The sequence below is a fragment of the Felis catus genome, chromosome A2, assembly GCF_018350175.1.
Source record: "Felis catus isolate Fca126 chromosome A2, F.catus_Fca126_mat1.0, whole genome shotgun sequence".
NCBI classification, from domain to species: Eukaryota; Metazoa; Chordata; class Mammalia; order Carnivora; family Felidae; genus Felis; species Felis catus.
This window is the reverse complement of record NC_058369.1, coordinates 118738707-118762622: the sequence shown is the minus strand read 5'-3', so window position 1 is coordinate 118762622 and position 23916 is coordinate 118738707. Positions and strand designations below refer to the sequence as shown.

At 40.0% G+C, this 23916-nt stretch overlaps 1 long non-coding RNA gene across 1 annotated transcript in view; it reads left to right on the top strand.

Annotated features, from left to right (window-relative positions):
• Nucleotides 1–23916, top strand: part of LOC102901262 — a 126275-nt gene that overhangs the window by 97106 nt on the left and 5253 nt on the right. The window contains exon 4 of the long non-coding RNA XR_006594300.1: nt 22964–23028. This is a non-coding gene — a long non-coding RNA (uncharacterized LOC102901262). The remainder of the gene's footprint in view (nt 1–22963; nt 23029–23916) is intronic.

Below are 23916 nucleotides of genomic sequence, written 5' to 3'. Positions count from 1 at the left end.
AGTGAGACCCGAGTTTAATCCATCAGAAATGTATGGGATTGCACTCCTTCCTTAAGTAGAGCAGAATCTAAAAAGCATCTTCTTCTGATTGGTTATAGCATGATGGACATAGGATTGTAGAAGGGATATGGTGGCTAATGCACAAGCCAGAGTAAAGGGTAGTTTTACTTTCTCTGTGCACACCACTCTAACCAGCCTCCTTGCTAGCCATTTCCTAGTTAGTTAGAAAACTCTTGTCCTCCCAACAGTACTCTGGAGCAGTCCTCCCAGATTTCAGAATTGTATCAATGAAGCGATACTTGTACAGTGCCAACAATACCCAAATAGATCTATATGCCCAGCGTAGATCTATATACCTCCAGGGGTTGGCTTTGAATTGGTTGGAGAGGAATGGGCCACTATTGTATTGGTGTTTTGTGTTGAGTATCATTAACTTAATCATGCCATACAAATGCTTCCCACGGAATCATGTTCATTCTGCATCTGGACCAAAGCTGGAGAGCTGCCTGGATGTCTAACCTGCTTTCCAAATTCTAGGTCCCTCTTATGTTTACATTGACATGGATCAGTGAGGACACATAGGACTCTCATAGCCACCTGTCTAGGCGGAGGGAGAGCCACAGGAAAAGCAATTAAGTTCATTTCAATTCTGATGACTTCTCCCAATGTGCCACCCCCCACCTTTTTCTCTCCCTTAAGGCAAAAGGTGCAGGAAAACAGTCCTTGTTGGTGTCTTTAAACTCTACATTCTGCATTTCTGTGATTCCTAACTCGACAAGTACATTTAGAAATCAAAACTCAAAGCTGGGTTGGGAAGACAGCCAATTCTTTGCCTATTGCACCTGGTCCCTTAAAAGATAATTTATATGTGAGGCAAAGAAGGCATGGGAGTGTTCTCTCTAAAAGGAGAAAAATGCTTTTATCTTTTACAGACATAATCTATAGACAGCAGCAGACAATTTATATGTATAATTCCCAATTTGATGTAGTAGTTAAACTACTTTATCTGGCCTTTGCAGTGATAGGAAACACACTCCCGTACAGCTCCCATATAACAACATAAAGCAGAAATAGAATGTAGACAGATAAAATTGCGTAATGCTCTCATGATGGTGATTTGAGAAGCAGTGGCTACATTTCATTTAGAACAGGGAGAGTGCCTACAGTCTTCTTAGAAAAAGCCATTCTAGTCTAATTAGGGATGCAGGTAAATACTCCTAGCCATTCTGATTTTTCAAAGTTATTTTCTAAATGAATTTCAAGGCACAATTTTAAAATACTGCTAGTATTAAACTAAATAGCACTTTTTTCTCTTTAGAAAGCGTATGTAGAAAGGAATAGTTTGTCAGCCATTTCCCTGACTAAAAGCTAGTTGCTAAAAACTGATCATCACTTAGATGAAGAATGGTAAAATTAAAAAACAGAGAACACCAAGGCAGTGTGTTAGGGAATAAAATTGCAAATTAAGCCAGCTTGAAATTGGTTGTCAAATACCAGTATAAATCCTCAAATAAAAGCCCTGTGTACAAATCATTAAAATCAAGGACATTTAAACAATAGGTGCCAGGTTTAAGTGACTTTGAAAGCTAACACTGAAACACAAATTTGGGATGTACTGAATATCCAATTACTAGCAATACTTTCATTGTTTTATTTATAATTATAGCATTAGTGTGTTCATTTTATATGTTTGTATATTTTTTAAAAAGTTTGTTTTGAGAGAGTGAGAGAGAGAGAGAGCAGGGGAGGGGCAGAGAGAGAGAGAGAGAGAGAGAGAGAGAGAGAGAGAGAGAGAATCCCAAGCAGGCTCACTGTCAGCTTGGAGTTGGATGTAGGGCTTGAACCCACAAACCACAAGATCATGACATGAGCTGAAACCAAGAGAGACTTAACCAACTGAGCTACGCAGGCGCCCCTATTTGTTTATATTTTTTAGCTAGAAACCAGAAACCTCTCTTGGAAGATGTATTTAATAAGATAGTTTATTCTCACATTAACTCTCTTACCACATTATCTATCATAATATAAACACCCTTCCATTAGATCTTTTAAGTAGTTTTATGTGATCAAGTAGAAGGGTTAGTATTTACACTAAAGTTCTTCTCCATAGTAATGACCTAAGCAGAGTAGTAGTGCATAGAGGGATTTTCAGTACTTTAAAAATAGTCAGTTTTGGGGCGCCTGTGTGGTTCATTCAGTTGGTTGAGCATCCAACTCTTGGTTTCGGCTCAGGTCATGATCTCGCGGTTGTGAGATCAATCCCTGCGTCGGGCTCTGTGTTGGGCATGGGGCTTGCTTAACATCCCTGTCTCTTGGAGATGATCTTAACTTCTCCATCAGTGTTTGATTTTTAATTCTCAAGATCTCATTCTTACTCCCTGTTTTAAAAAAAGCATGCTATTCTTCTTTCATGAATGCGATAACTTCTCATATCTCTCTGAGGTATAGTAAGAGTAGATAGCTCTTTTGTGTTTTGGAAATTTTCTTCTCTATGCAGTCTCTATTTCCTCCACCTTGCTTTTTTCTCTTCATTTTGGTAGTTGACTTTAACATTAGAGATTTTTGTGGAGTGTCTTGCCTATCTGTTGGTGATTAAGTGTAGTGAGAATAAAAAGCCACTTGAACCCCGTGAGCATGTGAGAGAGCTTGTTGGCTTTGAGCTTTACTGTTCATTAATCTCTGTGGGCTGTTTTTAGGGGAACACACTAGTATCAGAATCTTTAGGTCTGTTGTCTTGGGCTGGTCATACTCCCCCAAAAAGAATCATGCATTTTCTTCTTAGAAGATATGAACCTGGCTGCCAAATTCTAGGAGTGGAATAGGGCAGAGAGCTGGAGGTTTCAAAGTTTTGTTTATAAACTTTCATTTCACTTCCCTATTTTTAGGATGATACTTCTCTCTCACTTGTGCCAGGAGTCCTCCAGTCCAGAATCCCTCTTTTTACCCTCTTCAGAGAATAAACTTCCTGCTGTCTACTGACATTGGGAAGGGGCAGTTGTCCAGCTATGTGGAATTGGAACCTCTTCACTTCCTTGCAACGTGTGATGTCAATCCCGGGCCTTTCGGGAGTTCTTAGAAGCAAATTAGGTTGCTTCTCAGCTATCCCCGCTGCCAGTTTAGGATTCAGCTCTTTGGAGTCTTATTGCTTGCTCAACTGCCTTCTAGTTTCTGGAAATTTGTGACTTCGTCACTTCTTTCACTGTTGTTCTTGTGGGTTTGTCTTAAAAACTCTGCCATCGTTCACGGGTTTGGCGGAGGAAGCAGAGATAAATGAAGTGTTCAATTTGTCATTTTAAACTCGACCAATTTGATGTGACAATTTCTCCCCTTATGAAAATATATTAACTTCTTTATATATTCTAGTCAGATATCATTTGGTTTATGAATTATATCTCCATGTGAAACATAGGGCATGAAGAAATATGTTACTTCTCAAGAGGGTAATAGTGAGTGGCTGCATGACTTCTCACAGGTACCTGGAGTTATGTGTTCTAAGTTTTTACGTATTTTAAATGTGTAACGGTGGAAATCTATAGTTGTTCTATAGTACATTATGTGTTATTATATTGTTGTGAAGATTAGTCTATTAGCGCTAGGTTTAACTGGTATTGACAAAACTTCTCAAGTAACAATGGCTTGAATAATTTTTAATGTATTTATTTCGTATATATATGCGATCCAGAGGTAAACACACCAGGGTTTATAAGGAGCCCCAAGATCAACAGGAACCTAGATCCTTCTGTATTGTTGCCCCATCACCCTCCATATGTGGCTTCCTCCTTATGGTCTAAGGTAGCAGCTTGAACTCTACGCATCATGTTTTTTAGTTTAGCCAACAGGTAGAAGGAAAGGGAAAGACTGTAAACTTATTAAGTGTTTGTGCCTCACTACTTAATAAATGGAGCTATTATTTACTGCTTTTCGCCTAGGGATACTATGAAAAAACATTACCGACACACCCATAGTGCCATGAACCAGGAAAGTTTGGGCACCTCTGGCACCAGATAATCTTTAAGATGTTCCTAAATTGATTCTATGACATGTTCCAGTCTATATGTTAGAACCAGCCCTAACATAGGGTTAATAGGTTGAGGTCCTAGGACCTGAGTGTTGTAGAGATGAGAAAGCTAGAGGGTGTGACTCAGAGAAGTCGGTAGGGCTGCTATGTACTTTTAAGAGTAAGGACAGCCTGGTTCTCACTTGTCTTATACAAGCGTGTGTGGGGAGTCTGTCTCCAGACCACTCTTGGATCACAATTTGTATTACTTTATGTGCCTTAAGCATTTTCCTTCCATTTTCAAATTTAGACTTACACTTACTGGCTAGTAAGAATATCTACCTCTTGGGGTGCCTGGCCGGCTCAGTTAGAAGAGCACCAGACTCAACCTCAGGGTCATGAGTTTGAGCCCCACACTGGGTGTAGAAAGTACTTAAAAAACAAAAGGGTATCTACTTCTTGCTGAGGGAGCTGTCTTACTGGGTCATGAGATAAATTGTCAGCCAAGGGACTGAGCAGAGATTTGTTCCTGGCAAGCTAAACTGGAATTTGGAATACATTTGCATAAGGGACATAAGTTCATAAATTATGAGTACTTTGGTATTGTTTAACCAGTCCAATTTATAGCATTTAGCCAACGTGCAAGAATATATTTGTGACATTGAGTTTTTTGGCATTCTGTAGATAACATACCCAAGCGACTGACCAAAGTCTTTTCTTGGAAATACTTAGTAAACAAACCCCATTGCATCATTGGAAGCTTTCTTAAGGCACCTTTCTCAACCCTATTAACTTTATAAAAGTGGCCAAACACCCCAGAGCAAACAACCAATCAAAACTCTGGGAAAATCAAACAAGCTTTAATGTTCAGATATGCTGACTGATTAGAAAAAGAAATTTTGTTTATGTAAAGAAAGCTTTGAATGGTTTAATGGCAATCTTAGTAATAATGAGTTGCTAAGTTGCTGCAAGTTTAAGAAGCATTCCTTTAGACTGGTTTCTCAATCATGCAGGGACTCATCCTGAATGGAGAAACTGCTGTCTTGTATACAGTGGTTTAATCAAACAAGAGTAAGAAAATTAGGTGTCCTTGTCCAGATTAGCCAAATAATTCCTGGCAGGTCGGGATGGTGCAAAACCAAGGAGACACAAACGCAGGGCAAATGCCTTCAACATCACCGTCCTGCTGTTTTTGATTCTGGGTTGGAATTTTGCATGTTGTAAAAGAAGCATCTTTTCTCAGCTGAATCAGTGTGGCTAAAAGTAATTTCTGTTATACACAAATAGGGTTCAGATGATATTTCTCACTTCTAACTCTTTTAGTATTTTTCTGATACTTAGAGTAAACGTGGTATTTTCTTTTTTTATTATTAAAATTTTTTTTAATGTTTTATTTTTGAGAGAGAGAGAGAGAGAGAGAGAGAGAGAGAGAGAGAGAGAGAGAGAGTGTGAGCAGGGCAGGTGCAGAGAGAGAGAGGGAGATGCAGAATCCAAAAGCAGCTTCCAGCCTCTGAGCTGTCAGCGCAGAGCCTGACGCAAGGCTCGAGCTCACAAACCGTGAGATCGTGACCTGAGCCGAAGTCGGACACTTAATGGACTGAGCCACCCAGGCACTCCTAGAAAAAAATTTTTAAATGTGTATTTATTTTTGAGAGAGAGAGAGAGAAAGAGAGAGAGCAAGCACAGGAGGGGCAGAGAAAGAGGGAGACGGAGGACCCGAAGCGGGCTTTGTGCTGACAGCAGAGATCCTGACACGGGCCTCGAACCCACAAACTGTGAGATCATGACCTGAGCTGAAACGAAGAGTTGGACACTTAACTGACTGAGCCACCCAGGCACTCCACCTGGTATTTTCTTATACAAAGAGAATGATTCAGGAAAGTTTAATTGATATATCTGCAAATGTCTTGTTATACATGTAACATATTTATATACCCTATATTGAATAGACTTTTTTTTTTTTCATATGTTACAGTGAAAATAAAAAGCACTAAAAGAAGGTCAGCCCTTTATGGTCTACTCTGCTCCACGCTAGCTACGGTCTTTGTCAAGAATTTAACTTCTCTGTCTCTCAGTTTCCTCATCCACAAAGGATTAAAAATTGGCTGTGTATAGTACCTATCTTATCTACCAGGTCTCAAAATTTCATATTCCTAGTACTCCAGGGTTCAATATGAAGCAAGATATTCATATATTTTATTTCCTGGAATTTCCTGAGTGTGTGCTTTCTCAATCCTTTTTTCTTCTTAGTTTATTCTAGAGATTTCTTGCTTAGATTTAGGATGGGATCTAGAGTGCTCCCATTTACATAAAGGCCATGGGGTGAAGAAGGTGAAATGTGTGAGGCAAAGGAGCAGCCCTTCTGAATACATCCTCTACCCTGTCTTGCCACATTCACTGCTTTTAATCACAAGGCTGGGTTTTTCAGAATTGCAAAAGAAATTCCTTACTCAGCAGTTTGCATGGGTAAAATTTCCTGATGCTGCTACCCCTGCTTCTAAGCCCCCTCCCCACTTAAGTTTCTAACCCCTGTCACTACTGACCTTGATAATAACCTCATATCCTTGACAGTTCGGCAACATGTAAGAATTGATATTTTGTGAGGGGATCATTGGATTCCAAAAGAAAATTTCCAGATGTATTACAAGCTGGAACCAGTTGTACAGAGTCACTAGGACTTTGAAAGAGAGTGCTGCAAGGGGGCTGTAAGGACAAGGTCTGCTGTAAGCCCCCAGGTACTTCTGAGCCCAGAAAAAATATGGGTTTCAGTTTCTAACAAAGCAATAAACACGTATAAGGAAGGAGTTACAAATATCACCCGAGCATGTCTTATACTAAACAAAAAAACAGTGATGCCTCTTGAAACTAAAAATAAATTTAAAGAACAGGCTCATTCACTACAAATATTATGAATTGGATTTTGCCAGTATCAGGAAAAACTTAGGTTACACATCCCAGGAGCCCCCAACATGAAGGCTTCAGCTGTTTTGGGATTAATCAAGATCACCCCATCAAATGCGCAGTCTTTCTTGATGTATATATTTTTTTCAGTGATTCGCCTTCTTGGCTTACCCACTGGGTTTTGCCTGTTTTTCCTCATTCTCTACTGTGTCTTTAGATACTGCTGTCTCTGACAGGCTGGGTAAGTCGTCAAGTGCATGCTGATGAGCTGGTTTGCCTTCTTTGCCAGATTAAATCAGGACAGCCTTCGGAGTTTGGAAAGGGAGAGGATGGTTTGTGCCATTACTTCTGACCTTTCCTTCCTTTTCTTTTATCTGGGACTTTTTCGGCTCCCAAACTCTTCCATTATGTTCTCAAATTAGGGTACTTCCTTTCCTCCATCTTTTCTACCAGGAACGTAACTGTTTCTGTCTTGCTAGTGTGTTTCTTGCCAGTTTTCTTACTTGTTTCTATTGATTTTACTTTGTGTCTCTTTTAATAAGTAAGTATACAAGCTTATAAGAATTGTAAGGAGGGGCGCCTGGGTGGCGCAGTCGGTTAAGCATCCGACTTCAGCCAGGTCACGATCTCGCGGTCGGGGAGTTTGAGCCCCGCGTCGGGCTCTGGGCTGGTGGCTCAGAGCCTGGAGCCAGTTTCCGATTCTGTGTCTCCCTCTCTCTCTGCCCCTCCCCCGTTCATGCTCTGTCTCTCTCTGTCCCAAAAATAAATAAACGTTGAAAAAAAATTAAAAAAAAATTGTAAGGAAGTTCAAAAGTAGAGTTGAAAGTCAATTCATTGACATTCTTGAGTCAAGAACTAGTATTTACAAATTCAGTTTTCATATAAGATAGTAACAAGGAAAAAAAGATCTATAGATGTAGTATTACCCCAAGTTGTTTTGAGAAACACATCCCAGAAACTTTGATATACTAATGAACATTATAAATCTCTAAGAGGAGGGTATCTATGCTGCATTTCCCAAACTTATTAGATGTTGAATTCCTGTTTCCAAAAGATTTTCAACAGAGTAGTGTTCCTAGGGAACACTCTTTGAAATGTTGCCATATTCCATTTTCTTACAATGTATTTTATAATTTAGCTTTATATGTAATTTGGTAACTAATAATTTCAAAGAACCACAGACTTCCTATCTTTTAACAGTGAACTTTGTGGGGAAAGTTTGGCCTGAGAATGGATAAGGATTTATTGTGATTTGAGTATGTTACAATATTTTAACATCCTAATAATCTTTCAATATCTATTTAGATAGGACACGTTGCTTCAATTTTATTTTCATGTTTACCTTAAGAAAAGGTGTAGAAAGGAGTGTGGCTAGAGTTCAAATTTTTCCCCAATCTTATTTATTTACTATTTTATATACAATAGGAAGAAGTAGCTGCAACCATGGATACAAATACTGAATTTTACCTGCCAATATGAGTCTCCCGATTTGTCAATATTTCAGAGCATTGCTCTTGGGGCTCAGCATGTCACATTAGCATACAATGAAGCTTCCTTTCTCTCCCAAAATATGTTCCGTATCATGACTATGCCCCAGTCAAGGCCCCAGTCATCAACTTTAAACCCACAAGGTCACTTGGTCATCTTGTGATTACAACAGCAGCTTTACTGCGTGTAATTGTCCTACAGCTGTGGCAGCTCAATGGAAAAATGTTCTTTAAACACCATAAGCATCTGATTGTGCAATACCTAAATGAGTGTCATTGATTATTCACACTGCTGGCTGGTCAAAGCTGGGGAAGTAATTAGGGCTTTTTGTGTGGATTATCCACTGAGAAAAGGTCAAATAACTACAAACAGTGCCAGCAGAGAGGAGCCACCAAGGACCACAGCATCCGTGATCAGTTAAGAAATGCTAAAGCAAGGCTTAATAATGATGTGCTTATGCCAGGTTCTACAGAATGTGATCGTTCTGTCATGGAAATCCAATGAAGCATGAATGATGGCTACTTTTTCCCTGGCAGGTCTGCTTCAGGTCCCTGATGCCCATCAAACAGGTTTGTCAGGGACACTAGACTGAGAAGAATTTAAAAAGCAGAGCTTCTCCCCCCCCCCCCCCTTTCTTTAAATCAAGAGTAAAGGACTTCAGCTAGCAACCATTCTTTTTATCTCCCCCTTTGAAGCACCATGGCAATGTTGTTTTTCATATTTGCTAAGAAAATATTCCATCAAATTGTCTGGTGTTACGCGGGCTTGAAACCATTCATTTGCTGGTTTAAATTAGGATCTCGGAAAACATCCTCTTTGAGCCACAGTCCTATTTATACTGATATGATGCTGAAAATATGTTTCAATGTGCTGAAGGGCCTTTCATATTTTCCAAGCTCAAGATATTTCTTCTAAATCCACTTAGTCAGTCTTGGGACTTGCCGCCATCCTCTATAATACCTGTAAATCTAAGGTTAAATCTTCATTGTTTTAGTTGCAGTTATTGGTTTCTGTTAAATGGAAGCTATTCTGGGAAAGCCAACAGTTTAGCCATTTTTTACCCTTGTATAATTAAAAAATCTGAAAAGTTAGGCTTGAGAAGACATAAGGGAAATAGTATTTGGAAAGTAAAGTAAGGGGCGCCTGGGTGGCGCAGTCGGTTAAGCGTCCGACTTCAGCTCAGGTCACGATCTCGTGGTCCGTGAGTTCGAGCCCCGCATCAGGCTCTGGGCTGATGGCTCGGAGCCTGGAGCCTGTTTCCGATTCTGTGTCTCCCCCTCTCTCTGCCCCTCCCCCGTTCATGCTCTGTCTCTCTCTGTCCCAAAAATAAATAAACGTTAAAAAAAAAAATTAAAAAAAAAAAGAAAAAAAGAAAGTAAAGTAAGTAGTTGGGGATACCCAAAACAAAATGTTTTGGGGTTACTTCTGGACTCTGCTTGGGGTTTTATTAGTGTAGTGGGGAAAAAGAGTGGGTAGTAATTAAGAACACCAACTTTGTGAGGGTTCAAATCCTGGTTCTAATGACTTACTCTATGGTATTGGGCACGTCACTTAAGCATTCTGATTCTCAGTAGGAGGTGGACAGAATTTTAAAAAACCAATCTTTTGGGGGCACCTGGGTGGCTCCATCAGTTGAGAGTCCTGACTTCAGCTCAGGTCAAGGTCTTGGGGTTTGTGAATTCAAGCTTCTCATCTGGCTCGCTGCTGTCAGCCTGTCAACACAGAGCCTGCTTCAGATTCCCTGCCCTGGTCTCCTGGCCCCTCCTTCGCTTGCACTCTCCCCAAAATAAATAAATATTAAAAACAAAAAAAAACAACAGTCTTTTTTCAGAAGCACTAAAATAGGAGGTAGATGACCTAGCTAGGAAGACGGGGACTCTGAAAACCACCCTGCATCGTTGTAGAATGCGGGCCTGCTAGGGTGTCCTGAGAAATAGGAGTTGTGACCAATGATCCTCCTCACGTGGGGCAGCCTCCTGGGTTGAACCGCTAGATTCCGCATTGTGTTCTCTGGTCTCACCTGCTTGTGCTTGGTCCCCTGGTTTTAAGTCTGAGCTCCCGGAATCTCTGACACCGAGGTCTTGCTTGATTATGGGTTAAGGAGGCTCCACTTTCTAAAACCAGACAGAAAAGCCTTCAAAATCTAATTGTGGAATTTCAGGGAGTGTAACAAACTGAAAGGAAGGGATTTTGGAGCAGGCACCCTTGACTCAGTTCCCCAGTTGACCACCCTCTTTTTTTTTCACTCTTGGTCCTTGTCCCAAACTGGAAGTCTCCCGAGTTGACAGACACAAGAATTGTAATGAGAATGAAAGAAGACAATTGTGAAGTGTCTGCACAGTGCCCGGCACGCAGTAAGGCCCAACAATGGATATGTGATGCCAGAAGCCTAAGAGAGGCGGAAAAACTTGCCTCTAAAATATTAATGCATCTCTACTTCTGAAGTACTGTTTTAAAAATTCTGTAGGTTCTGGGTGGCTCAGTCGGTTGATCGTCTGACTTCAGCTCCGGTCGTGATCTCGCGGTTTGTGGGTTCAAGCCCTGTGTTGGGCTCTGTGATGACAGTTCAGAGCCTGGAGGCTGCTTCGGATTCTGTGTCTTCCTCTGTCTCTGCCCCTCCCCCACTTGTGCTCTGTCTCTCTCTCTCTCTCTCTCTCTCAAAAATAAATAAACATTAAAAAAAAAAAAAAGAAAAAGAATTCTGTAGGTTCTGAGTGATAGAGTTGTGAGAGTTGTCTGCTTTGCCGTACTAATTCCCTTCCATTGATCATTTAAATAAGGGATTATCTTGTTTGCCCCTTTTAGACTGAGGATTAGTTGTTGAAAAGTAAAGATGGAGGACATACTGGCTGCGAAAGAATATCCAGGGAACATTGCAATGATATTTATTTATATTTTGCAGGAAAGCAATTTTCCTTGTTTAGCAAGCAAGAAGAGGGAAAAAATGGAAGCAGGATGTGGTTTAAATGGGGAGAAAGTTAAATATTCATAATTCAGATTGCCATTATCTGTAAGAGTATATTAAAGGTCAAATGAACAATTTTTTCGTTTAGGTCATAGAGAAGATAAAAAATCTTACACTTCCTGTTGGCGTTATCATAATTTAGGAGCAGAATGCTGCCCTAGACAAAGTAAGGCAGAGGCAGAAGTTCTGGGGGGCAGAGTTTATCTCTCACTTTTTTTGGCTCCGGGAGTGGGGGCTTGGTACAGTGATTTTCTCCTGCTTCTACCTGTTACTGTTTCTGTGTGCTGATGGAGCAGGTGAGTGCCTGGGGGCAGCAGTGACAGAGTGATTGAGCAGTGGGAGACCACGGGAGGGGGGGGGGGTAGGGGGATGGGGGGGGGGAGACGTTTTCATCGCAGCCCCATCTTAAATTCGTCTTCTAGCCCTGAAAACGTTGTAAAGGGGAAGGTTTGTGGTCGTTAGTTAGTTTGTTTTAACGTAACAGCTTTGTTGAGCTACAATTCACGTACCGTAAGATTCATTAAAATGTACACTTAGAGGTCTTTGGTATATTCCCAGCGTTGTGCAACTATCGCCACTATCTACTTTTAGAACATTTTCGTTACCCCCAGAAGAAACCTTGTGCCCATTAGTCATTTGCTATTCCTCCTCCTTCTGGCCCCTGGCAGCCCCTAATTTATTTTCTGTCACTATGGATTTGCCTATCCTGGACATTTCATACGAACAGAATCACATAAGCTGTGGTTTTTTTGTGTCTGACTTTTTTCACTTAGTATAGTGTTTTTAGGGTTTATTCGTGTTGCATTATTATTTGTCATTCCTTCGTTCCTTCATTCCCCCCAATTATTTTCTTGTGGTAAAATACACATAACATAAAATTTAATATCCTAACCATTTTTAAAAAATTTTTTTTTTCAACGTTTATTTATTTTTGGGACAGAGAGAGACAGAGCATGAACGGGGGAGGGGCAGAGAGAGAGGGAGACACAGAATCGGAAACAGGCTCCAGGCTCCGAGCCATCAGCCCAGAGCCTGACGCGGGGCTCGAACTCATGGACCGCAAGATCGTGACCTGGCTGAAGTCGGACGCTTAACCGACTGCGCCACCCAGGCGCCCCTAACCTAACCATTTTTAAGTGTACATTTCAAAGGTATTAAGTACATTCATATTGTTGAGCAACCCTCACCACCATCCATCTCCAGAACTCTTTTCATTTTGCAAAACCGGAACACTATACTCATTAAACAATAACTCTATTGCGTCTTGTAGACAGACTATACCTGGATCATGTCTTTTATTTTTTTTTTCTATTCTGCCAATTTCTGTCTTTTGATTTGAGAGTTTATTTATATTTAAAGTAATTACTGAAACGGAGGGACTTCTGTCATTTTGCTATTTGTTTTCTACATAGTTTATAGCCTTTTGTGTCCCTCATTTCCTGTATTACTGTCTTCTTTTGTGTTTAGTTGATTTTTTTTGTAGCAAAATGTTTAAATCTCTTTTTCATTTCCTTCTGTGTATATTCTTTTGCTGTTTTCTTTGTGGTAACCGTGGGGATTACATGTAATGTCTGAAATTTATAACAGTCTCATTTGAACTAATACCAGCTTCACTTCAATAATTTACAAAATTTCGGGGTGCCTGGGTGGCTCAGTCAGTTAACCGTCTGACCCTTGACTTCAGCTCAGATCATGATCTCTTAGTTTCTCTTAGTGCATGTGCAGAGCCTGCTTGGGATTCTCCCTCTCGTCTCTATCTGTCCCTCCCCTACTTGCACTCCCTCAGTCTCTCTCAGAATACATAAACTTAAAAATAAAAATAATACAAATAATTTACAAAATCTCTGCTCCTTTAACAGGTCTGTCCCCACTCCTTTCAGTTGTTAATGTCACAAAATTATCTTTGTACATTTTGTGACCCAAACCATAAATTCATAATTTTTAAATGCACTACTCTCCTGAATTATATAGAAAAAGAAATGTGGAATTACCAATTAAAGTTACAATAATAGTAGCTTTTAGACTAATTTTTTTAATGTACAATTTTCTTAGATTGTGTAGAAAGCAAAAAATGGATTTACACACCATTGTTACAATAAAACTAGCTTTTGTAAAATTGCCCACGTGTTTATTTTTCCTGAGATCTTTATTTCTTCATGCAGCTCTGAGTTACCATCTAGTGTCTTTTCGTTTCCACCTGCAGAACTCTCTTTAGCATTTCCTGCAGGACACGTATAGTGGTAACAAACTTCCTCAGCCTTTGTTTATCGGGAGATGTCTTAATTTCTCCCTCACTTCTGAAGGACAGTTTTGCCAAATATAGGATTCTTGGTTGACAGTTTTATTCTGTTAGCGCTTTGAACATATTAGCTCACTTCCTTCTGGCCTCCAGAGTTTCTGATGAAAAATCTTATAATCTTACTGAGAATCCCTTGTACGTGATGAGTTGCTTCTCTCTTGCTGCTTTTAAAATTCTTTGTCTTTGGATGTTTGATTTTAATGTGTCTCAGTGTGGCTCTTATTGAGTTGATCCTACTTGGAGTTTTTTGAGATTCTCAGAAGTTTAATTTATGTCTTTCATCAAAGCTGGAAAGTTTTTAGCCATGGTTTCTTCAAATATCCTTTCTGTCACTTTCTCTCTCCTTCTGGAACTCCCACAACATATCTGTGCCTCACAGGACTCTTCACTTTTCTTCAGTATTTTTTCTTACTCTTCTTCAGATTTTATAATTCCCATTGTTCTGTCTTCAAGTTTACTGATTCTTCTGTTTACTCAAATCTGATGTCGAATCCCTCTAGAGAAATTTTCATTTCAGTTATTGTACTCTTCAGTACCAAAATTTCTTTTGGGTTTCTTTTAGGTTTTCTACATTTTTATTAATGTTTCCATTTTGTTCATACATTATTTTCTTGGTTTTCTCCATCTCTTCCTTTAGTTCTTTGGGCATCTTTAAAATAGTTGTTTTAAAGTCTTTGTCTAGTAGATCCACCATTTTTCAAGGATAGTTTCTCTTATTTTAGTTTTTTTTCCTTTGAATGGTCCATACTTTCTTGTTTCTTATGCCTTGTGATTTTTTTGTTGAAAACTGGACATTTATATCCAATAATGTGATAATTCTAGAAATCAGATTCTCCCCTTTTTTCAGGGTTTGCTGGTGTTATTAAATTGTTGTTGTTTTTGTTTTGTTGTATTATAATTGTAGGCTGTCTCTGTGCCAAGGAGCAGACTGAGTGTAAACTTAAGGTCTGTTCAGGTCGTTTCTGAGTCTATGCCTGCCCTTGGGCATGCATGGTGATTTTCTAATTTTCCTCATATGTGAAGTTGCTGTTGAATGTCCTACTCTTTGATGTTTGGTTTCCAAAATGGGAAAAGAGAAAAATGGGGGTAAAGGCATTGACCCTTTAAATCCCCTGGGAAGTCACTTCGGCCAAAGGGGGAGGGGCTTGCAACATTTGGGAGAGGTGCAACAACAGTGGTCACCACCTTTTTGTTTGCACCTCTGTGATTAGAGCACAGATCCCTGAATCCTACAAGCTGTGGGCAAGCTGCTCCAGTAACATAGGCACAGCTACCTGCCAGTGGGTGATGAGTAGGTACTATGTGATAAGAGCTGAAATTGAAATTAACTGCAATTTACCAATCAACCAATTCTAGTCTTCCTCAACTGGGGAAGTTGCACGCCTTCAGTAGATTCCAACATTCCAAAATAGTTATATCAGGCAGATTCTGCCAGTGTAACTGTTGTCTAGGTAGGAGGACAGATTTCTGGTGTTTCCTACTCTGTCACATTCCCAGAATCCTCCTTCATTCCTTTCTGTTGCTGAGTAACATTCTATTTGTGCGTTAACCACATTTTGTGTATGCCTTCATCAGTTGAGGGACACTTGTGTTGCTTTCACTTTTTGACAAATACGGATAATGGTGCTACACACATTTGTGTAGTTTATGTGGACATATGTTTTCATTTCTTTTGGGTGTGTACCTAGGAATGGGGTTGCTGGGTCATATGGTAAGTCTATGTTTAGCATTTCAAGAACTGCCAAATCATTGTTTAAAGGGCTACCATTATTTCTCCACTTCCTCATCAACACTTGATATTTTTGGCCTTTTTGATTGTCATCCTAGTGGGTGTGAAGTGGTATCTCACTGAGTTCCTGATTTGCATTTTCTTGGTAGCTAATGATATTGATCATCTTTTCATGGGGCTACTTTTTGACCGCTTGGAGAAATGAAAGGGACAAGGTTTACTTTCACTGTTCTATCCTTTTTTTGAGGCCTTCTGCCCTTTTATGGTGTGATAATTTCTCTAAGGTCTCTTTTATCAAGGTGTATTTTAGGCAGGTTCAACTGAGAGCTCTGTATCCTGAGACCTCTCCTGCATGGAAAAGGCAAGAAGGTAGAAATAGAAGGCCAGTGTTGAGGGGGTGTCCAACAGTCCATATTGTGTCATTTAAAGAGATAAGGAAAGTAAAAATGGGCCTACGTGGATGTTAGTACCCCAGACAGGTCTGATCTGGTGATTAGGGCACAGTAGCAGAAATCTCTAGAATCATTCATTCATTTAACAAATATTTATGAAGCGGCTGCTGGGAATCAACCAGAATCTGTTTTATGTGCTAAGGATAACTCAATAAAATAGTAATAACTTCCCTGGCTTTATATCATTCATGTTCTAATAGAGGATCAATCCAGTTTAGAACAGAAATTCAGTCTATGGGCTTAGGAGATTGGTGAAGGAAGGCCAAGGTTTGGATAGAACTCTTGTTCCAGTCTGAGATTCAGACATCATATCTGATCACAGGGGGGAAAAAACCCACATAAGGATGAAAGACCAGAGGGCCATATGTGGGCATGTCATTTTCACATGATATTTCGCATGATTGGTTGAGGAGTGCAGTGGTGCTGAGTAGATAGTATATCATTAGTTCCTGTAGCAAAGATAGACTTAGGGGAGCAAGAAAATGACATCTCTCCTCTAAAATGAGGATCCCCTTCCTTAGAAGTTTTATAGTACCTTTTATGGGGATGATATAGTTGGTAAAGGGCAGGGTTGTGAGCCTTCAGGGACACAATACACGCGAAAGCACTCAGAAATATTGTTAAAGGGCATCCATTTGTAAGTCATTAGAATAATAATGGCAATCATTGCTTCTGGCCATTGATGTCAGAGAAAGCATCAGGTTAGAGTGGTGGCAGGTGACACAGAGAAGGGACCATTACACAAGTGGCTCATCCCACTCCTGCTCAAGGAACCCAAATCATTGTAAAATTTTAGCATATTTTTTGCATTACATATTTGGTTCTGTCAAAAATAATGAAATAGCATCCCTTTGTGTCTCTTTGAAGCTAATTGCTATACAGGGAGAGATGGGAAACAAGTAAGTAACAGACCACTTGGTTTTTGTCTTTCTGCTCAACCTATGTTTTCAAATTGTAAACAAGGTGGATGCAAAATTCTTATTACAGGACATGATTGTTTCCTTTTATATAGGGCAGTGGATCAACAGACTGGTTTCTTCTGGTTGATTATTAAAATCTTTGTTCAAATAAAGCCAGGTAAGAAAAACTATCTTTCAGATGGTTCAGGCAGGGGTAAGAAATAAGCGCTGTGTGGGAATGCATTTGACCATAAGAAATAGAAAACCCATCTGTAGATGGCATTTCCTATTTCGTCTACAACAGGAAGTCTGGAGGTAGGCACTTGCCTGCGTTGATCTAATGACTCTAGGGCCAACTTCCTTGTCATTTTCGTGGCCAGAATATGGCTGCCGTGTCTCTAGCCACCACATCCACCTTCAGGACGGAAAGCAAGAGGACAGGTGGAGATTCTTCTGTGAAGATTCTTCTGTGAAGTCTTATCTTTTTCTTTAGGAAATGAGCCTTCCCTAGTGGACTTACCCTATGCCTCGTTGGCCAGGATGTCATGTGCCCACTCTCTGGCCAATCCCTTAAGAAGGGAAGGAGGTTACTATGACTGATTCAGGCAATTTCAGCTCATTCCTTGCGGCTGAGGTCGGGGCCTAACCTTCCTGAAATCAAGGAATCTTTGCCAATAACCCGCATGTAAGAGTTTTGTTACCAGAGACGAGAGAGACAGTTACAGCTTAGACGCAGGCTCAGCGTCTGGCCCATATACCAGTGGATCCAAAAGTGGCTGGGAGTGCCCGAGCGGCGTCCAACTCTTGCTTTTGGCTCCGGTCACCATCTCATGGTTCAGTGCATGAGAAGCTCGTGTGATTGAGCCCCGTGTCTGGCTCTGCACCGACAGCACCACCATCCCTCTCCCTCTTTCTACTCCCCTATCCTCTCTCTCTCTCTCTCTCTCTCTCTCTCAAAAAATAAACTTAAAAAAATCCCCCCCAAACAAAAGTGGCCATATACCCAGCTTGGGGATGGGGGGGCTCACTTAGTGCAACACTTAGTGCAACAGGATCGCCGAACACTGCCAAGTTACCCTAGAAGGGTGTCCCTGCCTAATCGTGTGCTGTGGTGCTTCAACTGCAGAGTCCTACTTGGCTCTTCTCACTCTCACTGTAAATTAAAGATAAAGGATTCTTTAGCCAGTACACACCCCGCTTGTGCCTTGGGTGGTCTCCTACCTCTTTTTTCATTCTTTCTCTCTGCTGCCGGAGCCTCTTAAGGACCTAAGGAAAAAAATAGCTAACATCTGTCAGGCTTTTTTTGAGTGCCAGGCATGTGCTGAGCACTTTATATTCTTTATCTCATCTAATCCCCCTAAAAGCCCTCCTTTGTAGTGGGTACTATTAGTATCAGTCTTCTTTTGTAGTTGAGAAACTACGAGTTGACCTTCCTAGCCTGGGGCCACAAACACCCAGAAGCTGTGGACTGCCCCAATTCCCTGGTTAGGATCCGCCAGCCCACACCATCTCGTTTTTTCCGCTTCCGATGGGCTCAGTTTCTGGGTCTGTCGCTTTTATGGTATTTTTCACAATGTCGTAGAAAAGGCTAGTACACTGACCAGAGTCATGTAACTAGCAAGCGATGGGGCTAAGTTTTGACTCCAGCATCTGTGCTCTGAGTAAATGCATTTAGCTTATCTAATCTCTCGAAATAGAAGGTGAGTGAAATGGAGATCGAAAGGGCTGATCGAAATCTAGCACGCAGTGTTAATCCTTATAGATGGCATATGTATACTTAACAAGGGCTTTCTGAAGACAGAACACCCCAATTTAATAATGCTAATAGGAGAATCTTTCCATTCTGAGGAATGCTGGTGGGGCAACTGTCTGGGGGGGACAAATGGGTTCTTGTGACTTCCTCCAACAACGGTCCCCTCAGCTCTCAGGGACATGTTGATGGTATGGGTGATCATTCATTTTCTAAATGTCTCCTTTGTCTGAAGCCCTTGAACTTATCCGAACAGTGCCTCTAGAGAGGAATAAAGATCTGGGAATCTCATGATAGGCTGAAAACCCCACCTCTTACAAGTGGCATAAAATGAAACACACCTACAGTATTTGAATGTTATTTTTTGCCTTCATTTTGTTTCTTGGATATTTCTGTTGAAGCTGAAAAGCTTTTTTGGAACAGTAAGTGACCTTGACAAGAACTGGCTTCGTGCCACAGATGTTTTAAAAGTTAAAGCGGTCAGATGGACATACCTGATTAATATTTTTTCACACCCAATTCTCTGCTGTTTATTTTAACTTGCATAACTTGCTTGCATTAGCTTGTACTGGCCCCAGCTGCCAGTGGAGCATTCTGTAGCAATTTTTTTTTGTGGCAGTCCTCATACAAAAGTAATTCATGGCATGGTTTGAGCCAAGTCGGTACACTGAAAACTAAAAGGACTGCTGTTTATTTAAGATTGAACTGGGGGAAGACTCCAGGGCACTGCCCTTCCAATGCCAAGCAATGAATGAACCTAAACATTCTGTCACCATCATATCTAAACATCATTTAATATGTGCTCTTGTTATGCATAAGGAATATGGGAGAAATTCTTTTTTCCTTTTCCATTTTCATCGAATCTAAAAGCACAGGAGGTTTTGCCAGATCAAATATGTTCCTGTTTTTGCTGACTTATTGATTCAGGGATAAACGTATAACCTATTTTTTGTTTTTTTTTTTTAAGGAAATTTCTTAGTATTTCTAAAATTTTTTTTCAACGTTTATTTATTTTTTTGGGACAGAGAGAGACAGAGCATGAACGGGGGAGGGGCAGAGAGAGAGGGAGACACAGAATCGGAAACAGGCTCCAGGCTCTGAGCCATCAGCCCAGAGCCCGACGCAGGGCTCGAACTCACAGACCGCGAGATCATGACCTGGTTGAAGTCGGACGCTTAACCGACTGCGCCACCCAGGCGCCCCGTAGTATTTCATCTTTTGTTGAAATACCATTCTTATTCCAACATGTTAAAGAACTGTGACAACTTTTTGTTAATGAGGGGATTGGGATAGGGTGGGTTGGGGAACAGGAGTGAGAGCATATGAGAGGTTATGTATTTGCCTTTTCTATACAATTTTAAATTAGACCTTTCTTCACAGATTAATTTTCTTCCTGGAGAAAACACATTGGAGTTACGTGTGTGTGTGTGTGTGTGTTTATTTTTTAATGTTTATTTTTGAGACAGAGAGAGAGAGAGACAGAGCACGAGTGGGCGAGGAGCAGGGAGAGAGGGAGACACAGAATCCGAAGCAAGCTCCAGGCTCTGAGTTGTCAGCACAGAGTCTGATATGGGGCTGGAACCCACAAGCCGTGAGATCATGACCTGAGCGGAAGTCTGACCCTTAATCTGACTGAGCCACCCAGGTGCCCCTCCCACATATATTTTTAACAACTTTTGTTCTATATGCAAAGTATAGCCCATAACTTAGAATAAAAATTTCCATTTTGCATGCTTATGCATCCATGTATGCAAAGACTGGTTCAGTAGCTAACAGAACAAACAATCAATGCCTTTGTCGAAGTGTTATCTATTGGAGCATGGCCATTAAAAGAATCCTACTATTACTGACAAGGATCTGAACTGGCCTAGACATGCTACATAGTTATGAATCATCTTAGTGAGAGTGATGCACAGCAGAGATTCATAATTATATATAAAGGGTTTTAATTGAAGCACTTTTTGCTTCAAATGTTCTCAAATGTAATAAATCGGCCTACAACATGACCAATAATATTAGAGAGGTCCTGAAAGAGGAGAGAGGGTGTACATATCCTTTGACAGGAAGCTGGCCACTCAAAGAGTGAAATATAGTCATGTTTTACTCAGTCATTTGGTGATTGCTGGTTAGGATGTTCACTTCTGGAGAAGAGACCTCCGTTAATCTCTAGTACATTAAACTGGCAGCATTTTAATCACAGGTTAAAATCCCTTCATTCTCTGAAACTGTTCTAAAATTGGGTTGTGGTGATGGTTTTACAGCTCTATGAATATACTAAAAATCATTGAATTGTATATTTTATAGCTTTTACCTGTTTATTCATTTGAGTAATCTCTATACCCAGTGTGGGGTTGGAACCCATGATGCTGAGATCAAGAGTCACATGCACTTCCCACTGAGCCAGCCAGGCACGCCCCATTGAATTATATATGTATATATATAATTTTTGAGAGAGTGTGTATGTGCATGCGTGTGTGAGTAGGGGAGGGAGCAGAGAGAGAGAGGGAGAGAGGGAATCTCAAGCAGGCTCCATGCCTAGCACGGAGCCGGACGCGGGGCTGGATCTCCCACGTGTGAGATCATGACCCGAGCTGACATTAAGAGTTGACGCTTAACCAACTGAACCACCCAAGTGCCCCTGAACTGCATATTTTAAGTGGGAAAGTTGTACAGTGTGTTAATCACACCTCAATAAATTTGCTTAAAACCCCACATTTGCTTTCATCCAGTGGAAGTCACTACTTTTTTGTTGGGGTCCCCTTTTCCTTTTTTCTCCTCAGATCTCTGTTTATAATTTTGTTGCTGTGTAATTTTGTACTAACCGGTTTCACCTTGGAAGTTGATAATGTGCTATTTGGGGCACATTTTTCCCCTTTATTATTTCTTAGTATTTAAAACAACGTGCTTCGTTCCTTCATTCCCTCAGTTCACATTCATTAGTTACTTTAAAATCATATTCTAGTGCAGTGGTGGGGAAACTTGGCAATATCTGAAGATACTTTTGATTGTCACAATTTGTTTGTGGGGGTGCTATCGCACTGAGTGTGGGGTATGTCAGGGTTGGTGCTAAACATCCTGCCATGCACTGGACAGCCCCCCACGACAGAGAAGTAACTGGCCCCAAATATCAGTACTGCTGAGGTTGAGAAACACTACTGTAGGGAAACTGGGTGACGTGTGTGAATGTGTGCCATTTGCCTTGTGGAGGAACTGAGGCCCAATTCTGAACTCTTGTTGTGAAGTAGCTTCGTTATTCCAGAAAACCAAGCTCCCTGTCCACACTTGACAACAGCTTTTATACTGGGGGCACAGCTGGCATTTCCATGCTAACTGTGTGCGTACAAATGTTAACAAGCAAATGGATTGATTTTCTCCTCTTAACCCGGCCATATACCTTCTTGCTTGTAGAGAAAGAAGTGGCTCTTTGTACCCTGCTGTTTTATTCTCCAGCTTTAGACAGCTCCTTACATTTATAAAATACTTTAAAAATAACTGTAATATGGGAGTGCCTAGCTGGCTCAGTTGGTAGAGATGCAACTCCTGATCTTGGGATCATGAGTTCAAGTCCCGTGTTGGAGGTATAGGTCACTAAAAAACAAAAACAAACAAATAAAAAAATAACTGTAATAAGTATCATCTCATCTTGCCCACACAATTATCCTGTGGGACAGACAGGATGAAAATGATTCCTCTTTCTAGTATCAGGAACTTGAGAAGCAGAGAGAAATTAAATTTATTTTTTAATAAAAAATTAATTTAATAAAAATTTTTTTAATAAATTAAAAAAATCTATTTATTAATAAAGTTGGCACTAGAGCCCAAGCATCCTTTCCACAGAGTCACCACAGACAATATTAATAATTAAGGACTTGGACTTGGATTTCACGCAGACCTAGAGTTTTTATTAATTTCTGGCTCTTTTAGCTGGATGGCGTAGGGTGAGCTAAATAACCTCTCTAAGGCGCCTATCTCCTTGGCAAAATGGACTTTTCTCACAATAGGACTTTTTTTTTTTTAACAGGGTTATTTCGAGGGAAGACAGAAATAGTACATGTAGAACAACCAGAGCTTGACCCATTCTAAATGTCCAGTACAAGTTTGCAGTTATCATTGAGTTCAGACAGAAAAATGCCCTTAGTATATCAGGCTGTTAAATACTGTCAGGTCAGTAATTGCTGAAAGGCCTTAGTTTTTAAAAAAAATTTTTTTTTCAACGTTTTTTATTTATTTTTGGGACAGAGAGAGACAGAGCATGAATGGGGGAGGGGCAGAGAGAGAGGGAGACACAGAATTGGAAACAGGCTCCAGGCTCTGAGCCATCAGCCCAGAGCCTGATGTGGGGCTCGAACCCACGGACCGCGAGATCGTGACCTGGCTGAAGTCGGCGCTTAACCGACTGCGCCACCCAGGCGCCCCTAAAGGCCTTAGTTTTGTCAACTCTAAAATAGGGGATTGGATTAAACTATTTGAACTTCCCTTTCAGCCCCCAAACTCCATGATTCTTTGTTGTTCAGTGACCAAGAGAAGACGTATTTGAAAAATAACATGGTAAGATTCTTTGGGGGGGGGGGGGTTATCATAGGAGACAACGGGATTCTCTTAGTTATGTTACTGTTGTTCTTACTATTTCTGTTTTTGGGTCATGTTTACTTTCAGGACCATATATGGGCTTTATTTTCAGCCACTTCTTTTCCATTATGTACAGAAAGAAATTTAAATCACTTTTTGCTTAAAAAAAAAAAGAAAAAAGTAGCAAATATGAAAACCCTCTCGGTATCATGACACATATTATGGAGTAACATTTGCTTCTATTTCATGTACAACAATTTCCTTGTGGGAATCCAAATGGGAGAAAAGAATATATATATGTACATATATACACATACATATATATACATATATACACATATATATGTATGTATATACATATATACACACATATATGTATGTATACACATATATATACACATATATATACACATATATACACATATATATACACATATATATGTATATGTGTATACATATATGTGTGTATGTGTATACATATACGTATATGTATGTACAAGTATACATATATATACATATGTATATATAGTGTGTGTGTATATATACATATATATACATATATACACATATATATGTATGTATATACATATATACACATATATATGTATGTATACACATATGTATACACATATGTATACACATATATACACATATATATACACATATATATACACATATATATGTATATGTGTATACATATATGTGTGTATGTGTATACATATACGTATATGTATGTACAAGTATACATATATATACATATGTATATATAGTGTGTGTGTATATATACATATATATACATATATACACATATATATGTATGTATATACATATATACACATATATATGTATGTATACACATATGTATAC